Genomic DNA, 9826 nt, shown 5'->3' with positions numbered 1-9826 from the left:
CCCGCGCGCGCCTCTCCCGGGCCCTCCGAGGCGAGGCCCCGGCTCGGGCGCGCACGGTCCCTGGGGAGGGGAGGGCCTGGTCACAGCATCAGAATGAATCTTGTGAAGCGATTTCCTGCCGCTGAATTAAAGTGTAACCAGTGCTCTAGCCCCGGCGAGGAAGGAAGTGAAAAGGCTGGGAATGGGATGACATTTTTCCCCCTGGGGACGCGGACCCACTGCGGAGCTCTTCCACTGTGTTGTTTGTGTTCTCTGTCTTGCCTTTAAAAGACGAAATTATCTGGATTCTGACATCCCCGTTTCAGGCCTGCTGAGTCACGGAATATTCTCAGCGCCAGAATGACTCAGTTCGCAGAACCTGAGCCAGAAGATCATGAGTTTCAGTCCGAGATCAGAACCTGGCCGCGGACCCAGGGCAGACAGAGCGGGTGACGACCGGGCGGAGCGGGTGCTGTAAAATGGACCGGCAGAGTGCAGCGGGCTTAGACCTTGGCGTGCTCGAGCCAAGTGGATGCACGAAGCAAATGCACGAGACCGACTTTTCACTTTTCAGAAAAGTAAGACTACTACACGGCTTTAGATCCAGTAGTCCTGTTAAGACAGGGAGAGTGGGGATCTGGAACAATAAAATCAGTAAGTGTTGGGTGACTATGGTTGAGGTCGGTGTTGGTCCCACAATTCCTGATTAGGAGAGCCTGAGGCATAACGCTTTAGTTGCACTGGGGCGAGGCCTGCGGAGGCCAGGCTGCTTTGGTGGAACTGTTTGGAGTACATCATCACATACTGCTGTCAGGTAGTCTTCGTTTATTCGGTAAGATGGGTGGAGATTATACATGGCTAAACGTCTCTAACCCTTCACCCCAGCACCTTTTTGGGTAATGGCAGTAATGATGGTTTAATCCTTTGAAGCAAAATCAATTATGTTCACCCCTAAAGGCGATGATATCCTCAGTTCTTCCTTGTACCCGAAAACAAATGAGCAAAAATAAAGATGTCAGCTGTAAATAAAGCTACAGATACTTTAATAAGTATATGTAATAAATATTAATGCATTTACCTTATGTTACATTTTCAGGACTTCATTAATACTGACAAATTAAAGGGTGAGTCCTATTTGTCTTCTACCAGAAAGGTAAAGAGATAAAGAAATCTCAAAGGTTGCAAAATCAACATGAATGCGTTTTCTTTTCTTGTCTCTTTTTTGTGTTCTGAGCTAACTCGAAGCTATTACTTATGCTTATTTGCTGCATAATTTAGTTGCCAGAATCTCATCGGACATTTGTAGCGCACATAGAGGCTTTGACTTCATCTCTGAATCCCATTGTGCAGGGGGATTGTGTGAAAGGAGCAAGGGGGGCCCTGACATGAAGAGAGGGGTGCACAGCCAGTGTGCAGGATGATAAAAATTTTGTTCCAATCTTTGGATCCTAATTCAAACAAAGATTTTGTTTTGCTTTGTTTTGTTTTTCTTCTGGTACCAGGAATCGAACTCACAACCTTGCACTTGCCAGGCAGGCGCTGTGCCGCTGAGCTAAATCCCCAGCCCCCAAACAAAGATTTTTGTTAACAGAATTTTCTAAACAATTTGGGAAATCTGAACACTAGATATTTGATAATATTAACAAAATACCTCAGGTTCCAAGGAGTTGCCAGAGTCGTTAATATTTTTTTTTAAATTAAGGTGTATGAGATTTTCTTTTACTGAAAGTTGCCCTGCTTTTCAAAACGTTCCAGAGCCTTCTAAATACATGGTAACTACTTGAAAATTCCCTTATTTACTACACAGATATATGGTGTTCAGAAGAAAATTATGAAAGCATAGGGGAAATTAGGTTCACAGGCCTCAAAAGAAGCCCTTAGTGGGCAATCATCAGTGCCCCGTGCATCGAGATAGGCGGGAAGAAGGGATGTAGTTTATTGTACAGGGAAGAAAATGCCTAGATTGGTTTTTTTTAAAACCCCATTTAGCACTCCAGAGAAAGACCTCTCCCTGTCAGGAAGGATGCTCATTAGCCTATTGCTTGCAAATCCCTGGGCATTCCCACACCTAGACAGATGAATAGAGAAGGTGCCAGCCCATTAGAAAACCACGGACATGGTGGCCCACACCTGTAATCCCAGCACTTGGGAGGCTGAAGCAGGAGGATGGCTGTGAGTTCGAGTCCAGCCTGTGCTACAAAGTGAGCTCAAGGCCACCCTGAACTGCACAGCGAGACCCTGTCTCAAAAAGACCCCCCAAAACAACATGAAGCTTGGGGCAAGGAGTTAAAAAAAAAAAAGTTGCTGTTGCTAGAAGGGAGCAGATAACAAGGCAGGGCTGTTTTTTTTTTAAGTCTATCAGGATTCAGAATGTGGGACATAATTAGAAAGTTTGTATTGACTTTTCAAGATTGCAACTGGCCAAGAGGCAGGCAGCAGGGGCCCCGTGGGGCTGGAACACAGACCCCCTTTCTGAGAGGTCCCGGCTGTTCACACTGCTGTCTAGACCAGGAAAAGCTGTCTTCACCTTGGCCTTGGAGGACTCTGAGGTCCACTGACCTTTGTCGGGACCTATTAGGCCACATGATTGTGACTGGGACAGGACAGAACAGGAGGTGGGACGCATCCCCCAGGATGGGCGCCATCTCAGGGACAGCACCACTGCCATTCTGGCAGGGCCTGTTTGTCACAAAACCACCAACAGCAGAGCCTCCGCTCCTCCCCAGGCTGCCTGCTTGGTGACTCGCTCTGGGCTTCAGCAAGCACCCTTCCTCCCAAGCCTGCAGTCACTGTTGGTTATTTCTCCCGGGTACGGGACACATAGTCCCACTGAAGTAGTCTGCAGAACTGGGCATAGTGCTACAGGCCTGTAATTACAGCACTCTGGGAGGCTGAGGCAGGAGGATTGCAAATTGAGGTCAACTTGGGCAAGTTAGGGACTTAGTTAGAAATTGTTTCAGGGCCAGAGGTATAGCTCAGTCACATAGTACCTGCCTGGCAAGTGCGAGGTCCTGAGGTTAATTGCTGGTACCAAAAAGCAACAACAAAAAAATTGTCTCAGAATAAAACGGTACTGTGGATATAGTTCAGTGCAAAGGCCCTGGGATCAGTGCCTGGTCTTAGGGAGAAAAAAAAAAGATTGCAACTTGTCCTTTTTGAGCCTTTTATACTTACCAATGTTTATTTTTCCATTTTTAAGGCTTTCTGACCTCACTTCCCTGTATTCTTCCCAAACCTAAGCTCTACTATGTTATATGCTTTATCTTTAGAAACATAAATAACCATCATTAATAATTAAACAGTGTCAGCCTATAATCACATACTCCTGTTTCTTTTTTCAAAATTACACTGAGCAGAGGATGATCTTTCCAACAGAGAGCTGAAGAAACCAAGGCTTGAAGAGATTAAGTAAGCACTGTAGACTGGTAGGAATCCAAGCCAGGGCGAGAGTCTGCGTTTCCGACTGCTGTCCAGCCTGCTTCCTTTTCTGCTGTGTAAAGGACCCACTATGCAGGAGAGGAAAGAGCTCTCTGCAGTTTCCTACATTTCCAAGAGTTTGAGACTATCAAATGGAAATTTAAAATTAACAAAATTAATGTGATACTGGGAGAGAATTATAATTTTCCTCTTCCAAGTTATAGTAACTTGGCTTGATAACTCTGTGTTGGGCTTATAGATCCTGCTGGGGTTCCTGGTGCAGATCCAAGCATAAGAAGATAAGCTATCTTTTGTGGCCAATCTCAGGTAGAGACAGGATTCCTCTCGCATGAGTTACAGTCCTTTCACACCCAGCCTTATGCACAACTTCGAGCCATCTTTACATTGTCACATTAATTAAAAGGAAGGAGAAAGAACACCTTATAACTTAAAACAGAACTTTATTGTAATATACAAATTTTAAAAAGGAGGTATTTACAAAAACAAGTAGTGAAATCCATCCTCACACCTCCCCAAATCTTCGCATCATCAGAGAACTCCAGCTCTCAAAAAATTTTACTATTCTTAGCATTATGGTCTGAGGTTCTTTCCATTTTGCTGCAAATAACATGATTCCATTCTTCCTTACGGCTGAGTAATACTCCATTGTGTATATATACCACGTTTTCTTTATCTGTTCATCTGGAGATGGACATCTAGACTGTTTCCAGAGCTTTAGTATTAAGAATTGTGCTACTAAATAAAAGTATGAAAAAACATTCAGCATCACTGGTCATTTGAGAGATACAAATTAAAACAACATTGAAATTCTATCTCACCCCGGAAAGAATGGCTATCAAGAAATCAACCGATGACAAATGCTCATGGGGCTGTGGGGAAAAAGGGACCCTACTCTACTGTTGGTGGGAGTGCAGACTGGTGCAACCACTGTGGAAATCAGTGTGGCGAGTCCTCAAAAAATTGTATTAGAGGTCCCACTCAACCCAGGTATTCCCCAAACCTCATACCAGAGTGATATATGTGAGCTCTTATTTATAGCAGCACAATTTGTAATAGCTGAATCTTGGAAACAACCCAAGTGCCCATTACCTGGTGAATGAATAAAGAAGTTTTTTTTATACAGTGGAGTAATACTCTGCCATAAAGAAGGATATGCTCAAGACATTTCTAGGAAAATAGATGTGCCTTGACTCCATACTAAAGTGAAATAAATCGGACACATGTAAATACTGTATTGCTTCTCTGGTGTTACAAACCAAAAGTGAAAATAAGGACCAAACGTATGTATAATAGGTATTGTGAAATAGGGAGAAAATATTCAGATGGGGAGGGGAACAAGGGAGAGGAGAGAGGGAAAGGAAAGAAAAGGAAAAAATGAGAAAAGGAAAACATGGAAACAAAGCTTTGGAAATGGGAAGGGGAGGAAATGTGGAAGGGAGGGGAGGGAGTGGGAAAAAAACAAGTTCTATCATGTACAGGTACAGATTCTCTGTGATGAATGTGATCATTATGTATATCTAAAATGTACCAATAAAATCTGGTGAAAAACAAGAATTGTGCTGCTATAAACTCCATAACCATTTCCCTTACATGAGAAGCCTAAACTATAAATAAATAAATGAGTAAAAGAAGGGAGAAGTGGTAGGAAACAAGAAGGCAGACTTTTTGGAGATGGGGAAGAGATTGATGGGAAAGAGGAGGAGGGAAGAGATGGTGATGAAGAGACTGAAAATTATCAAGATACATTATATGCCAGTACCAGTTCCCCAAAACAAGCATAGCTTATGGGTTACAAAAACACATTGATAAAAAAGAAGAACCCACAGGGCGTGGTGATGCACGCCTGTAATCCCAGCACTCGGGAGGCTGAGGCAGGAGGATCGGTGCAAGTATGAGGCCAGCCTGGGCTACAAAGTGAGCTCAAGGTCAACCTGAACTGCATAGCAAGACCCTGTCTCAAAAAGACCAAAAAAGAAGAACCCAATGCTGTGAAGAAATAAACTTTTTTTTTTTGTACTGGGAATCAAACTCTTGTGCTTGCCAGGCAGGCGCTGCACTACTGAGCTACATCCCCGATCCCTAAACTTTTGTTTTTAACTCAAAAAAACTATTATTCTACCAATTAGATGTGAAGTGCATCTCATCATTTAAAAAGTACAAATAATCCTTTTTTTTTTTTTTTTTTTTTTTTTTTTACAAATAATCCTTTATATGCAGATGACATGTTTTTATTGTGGGAACTCACACAAGTTGTTGACCCCAATGGTTACTATTAAAAAGAAAAGATAATTCTTTATAACTAACATTATTATTATTGATAGTTTTCCCCAACCTTTAATTGCCTTATAATTTATTGCCTAATTCCACTGCATAGGCACATACTCCAACTGTTTCTTTTTTTTTCTTTTTTTTTGTCTTTTTGAGACAGGGTCTAGCTATGAGTTCAGGCTGGCATTAAGCTCACTTTGTAGCCCAGGCTGGCCTTAAACTCAAAATGATCCTCCTGCCTCAGCCTCCCAAGCGCTGGGATTGTAGGCATGCACCACCATGCCCAGCCTTTTTTTTTTCTTTTTTTCTCTTCTTTTTGACAATATGCCTAGAAGTTATATTACTCAAATTCAAAATTAGAAATTCACAATTCTTTTTATGAGATTGTTTCGGGGTGCTCGTGGAAGATTATAACACTAGCTTTAAAATTTTTCCAACGAGAAGCTGGACCTTGTAGTATATAGCACTATAACCCCAGCATCCTGGGAGGCTGAAGCTGGAGCCCTGATCACAAATTTAAGTAGCATAACAAGACCCTGTCTCAACACAAAAAATTAAAAAATTGGTTGGGGATGTAGCTCAGGGTGAAGGCCCTGGATTCAATTTCTAGCATTGCAAAACACAATAACAAAAATCCAACTGAAATGATTATGGTCCTGGCATAGAATTCAGAGGCCTCCATCTCTACTTTATATGTGTACCTGAACGTATGCCAAATCACTTTTCCTTCCCACCTGTATTTTTATTATAATAACCAACTTATTTAAAAACATTATAAGACTTAAAAACAAGAGAATTACTTTTTCATTTATCAGAATTCCTTTTCCCGTATATAGATATATATGTATGTATATACATATATTGAGGGTGCTGGGGATTGAACCCAAGGCCTTGGATTGTAGACAAGTGCTTCACCACTGAGGTGTACTCTGGCCCCATTCGTTTGTTTCAATAAGCATGTTTTATCAACATACAGACAATTGCACAAAATCCAGAGGTAGAATTCAGTGGCTGAATGAGGTATCACAGAGTCTACGCACCTCTGTAAACACTGAACAGATCTAGAAATAAACTATTATTTTGACCTGAAAGTTCATCCTGTCTCTTGCCAATCAGCAGACCCATTCTGCCCAAATGTAAATCCTATTCTTTTGTAAATTCCCACTTGATAGCCTAAAAACTTTGGAAGCATTAGTTTTGCTGCCTTCTGAATGCTATTCAAATGAAATCACTCAGTATGTACTTTGTGTGTGAGTGGCTTCTTTTGAGCAATATCATAGTTTTGACCTGTATCCATACTCGTATATGTTGCAGTCTATTACTTTTCTGTGTATGGTATTCTAATGCATAAATTATAACTTATTCATTCTACCATTGGTAGACATTTCTGTTTTCTCCAGTCTGAGGTTATTACGAATAATGACACTGTGATTCTGTGGACACTCTTACTTGGCCTTTGGTGATATATTTTATACACGCACACACATGTACTTTTGGTGGGTATATATCTCAGAATGGAATTAATGCATCGTAGAGGAAGGCAGGTACTCAAATTGGCAGACAGTGCCAAAATGTGTTCTAAACTAGTTGTACCAGTATTTCCTCCCACTAGTTGCATATGAGTTGCTGTTTCATCTCATTCTCATTGACACCTGGTACTTTCCAGTTTTTTAATTTTAACCATTCTAAACCAATGTTATGGTATTGGCACCAAATATAAGCTCCTCTAGCTAGTTTATGTATGTGTTTGCACAGATGATATGTGTGTAGTACTGAATTATACCTTTAATTTCTAATGCCTTGATTACTAATTAGACTCACCACTTTTTCATACATTTATCAACCACCTGGATATCCTCTTTTGGGGGCGCCACTTTGTTTTTGTTAATTTTTCTATTGAATTCTTTGTCTTTTGCGTATTGATTTTAGGGATTCTTTATACATTTCAGGTGTGAGTTCTTTTCTTGGTTCTGTGTGGTAGACATCTCCCTTCACTGTGTGGTTTAACTTTCCCTCCTTAATAGTGACTGTCCTTTTAAAAGTTATATTATGGAAAAATTCAAACACAAACAAAAATCGGAAGGATCTTGCAGTAAAACTCCAACTTCAAGAATTTCATACCAAAAAGACTGGCCTCTCCTATAAAAAGAAAAAGCATCATGACCAATTTTATTGTAGCTCTACTTCCTCACTACTCCCCCACCTCATTCCAATTACCATTTAGTTTTTTTGTCTTTTTGAGACAAGGTCTTGAGATGCAGTTCAGGCTGGCCTCAAGCTCACTGTCTCGAACTTGCAACAATCCTCCTGCATCAGCTTCTCAAGTGCTGGGATTGCAAATGTGCGCCACCACACCCTGCTAGTTATTTTGAAGTAAATCACAAATATTACACCATTTCATTTAATGCTATCCTTTGATCAGAAGGAATTCCTCATTTTAATGTAATCTGATTATGAATGTTGTTAGTGCTGTTTGTATTCTCATTAAGAAATCTTTAAAGTCAATAATGTATTCAACTATACAATGATCAAATTTTTCAATATATATATATTTTTTTCTTTTTTAAAAAAAATACATAAATTCATACTATGTTGCCCAGACTGCCTTTGAACTTCTGGTTCAGCCCCTCAGCGCTTGGGTCTACAGGCGTATGCCACCACGCCCACTACATTTAAATCTGTAATCCACTGAATTTACCTCTGTGTATGGTATGAGACAGTAATTGTGCCCATCAGTGCTTACTAGAGAAACAGATTTAATACAAGATATACAATTATGTAAGAATAGCTGGGGATATAGCTCAGCGGCACAAGCACATGCCTGGTAAGTGCAAGGTCCCAAGTTTGACTCCCGGTACCAAAAAATAAATAAAGACAACTATATAAGAATATACAAGATTGGCTTGCAATGGCTGCTCACAGCATCAGGTATGGAAGAGTGCAAAAGGTCTGTCTGCACACTAGGGATCCAGAGGATCCAGTTGAAGGCCTGGAGCTCAGAGTAGTGTCCCACGACAGGAGGCAGAATGCCCTGCACCATTCTGAAATTTCCCATTCGGAAGGCTAAGGGTTGGTGCTGAGAAGAGATGAGACCACCTGCTGGTGTGAAACTGGACAACTACGGGTTAACTGTGCAGTTAGGCTGCCTGGGGAAGTTGATGTAGCTGAGCTCCCTGAGGGGTTGGATGGTTTTGACCCCAGCCATGCATGGGCTTCAGCTGTGAGGTAATGTCAGTGGAGCACAGCAGGCTTGGACAGGGCTGTCTAAAGTCCCTATCCTCCCCATCACTGTTTATTTCCATTTAATCATCACTTTTGCTTTTGTAGTTTTGCTTCGTGCTGATTGCCAATGAAAATTTGCCCGTAGGATAGAAACAATATAAAAGTGAAAACAGGGCTTGGTTCTCTGCTGTCAGGTGGACACTAGTCCCCCGAGGGACGTGGGCAAGCTGCTCTTTCACCTATCAGTCCGTGTCTTGTCAGTTCTGTCAGGAGATCCCATGCAGTCTCCTGCCTCACTGGAGGCCAAAGAGTCTGCACTGGAAGCCAGGAGATGACACCCAAGGTGAAGGCAAAGACTATGCTCCTACAAAGAGACAGAAGCAGTCCTACCCAGAGTGGGCCTTCCACACCCAGAACTGTGCTGAGAAAATTTAGTTGGGCATTTCTCACACAAGTTGACACAATCAGTTAACTATCACAGAAGTCAAGACATATTTTTCCATACAGCTACACTATGGCATCATTATTGAAGAGAATGTCCTTTCCTGCATTACTCTGTAGTGTGATCTTTCTACCAGTTATAAACTTAAGTGGTCTGTTTCAGGTACCTATATTTTACTTCACTGTAGCTTTACAACAATTCAGTGGAGCTGGGTGTAGTGGTGTACACCTATAATCCCAGCACTTGGGAGGCTGAGGCGGAAGATTCACTGTGAGTTCAAGGCAAACCTGGGCTACATAATGAGTTCAAGACCAGCCTGAACTAAATAGTGAGATGCTATCTCTAAAAAACAAAACAAAGCAAAATAATGATTATTATTATTTTATTAGTTAGTGTAATCCCAGCCCTTAGAAGGCTGAAGCAAGAGAATCTCCGTGAGGTGAAAAGCAGACTGGACTACATCATAAGTTCAAGAAC

At 41.6% G+C, this 9826-nt stretch overlaps 1 long non-coding RNA gene across 1 annotated transcript; it reads left to right on the top strand.

Moving 5' to 3' along the window:
• The first annotated feature begins 10 nt into the window (after positions 1 to 10).
• Positions 11 to 1166, top strand: LOC106150056. Its single transcript, XR_001236628.1, has 2 exons — positions 11 to 557; positions 1076 to 1166. It is a non-coding gene; the product is annotated as an uncharacterized LOC106150056 (long non-coding RNA).
• The last annotated feature ends 8660 nt before the right edge of the window (positions 1167 to 9826 follow it).

The sequence above is a fragment of the Chinchilla lanigera genome, unplaced genomic scaffold (genome assembly GCF_000276665.1).
Source record: "Chinchilla lanigera isolate Chin_1 unplaced genomic scaffold, ChiLan1.0 scaffold00005, whole genome shotgun sequence".
Lineage (NCBI taxonomy): Eukaryota > Metazoa > Chordata > Mammalia > Rodentia > Chinchillidae > Chinchilla > Chinchilla lanigera.
This window is presented reverse-complemented; position numbering and strand designations above follow the sequence as displayed.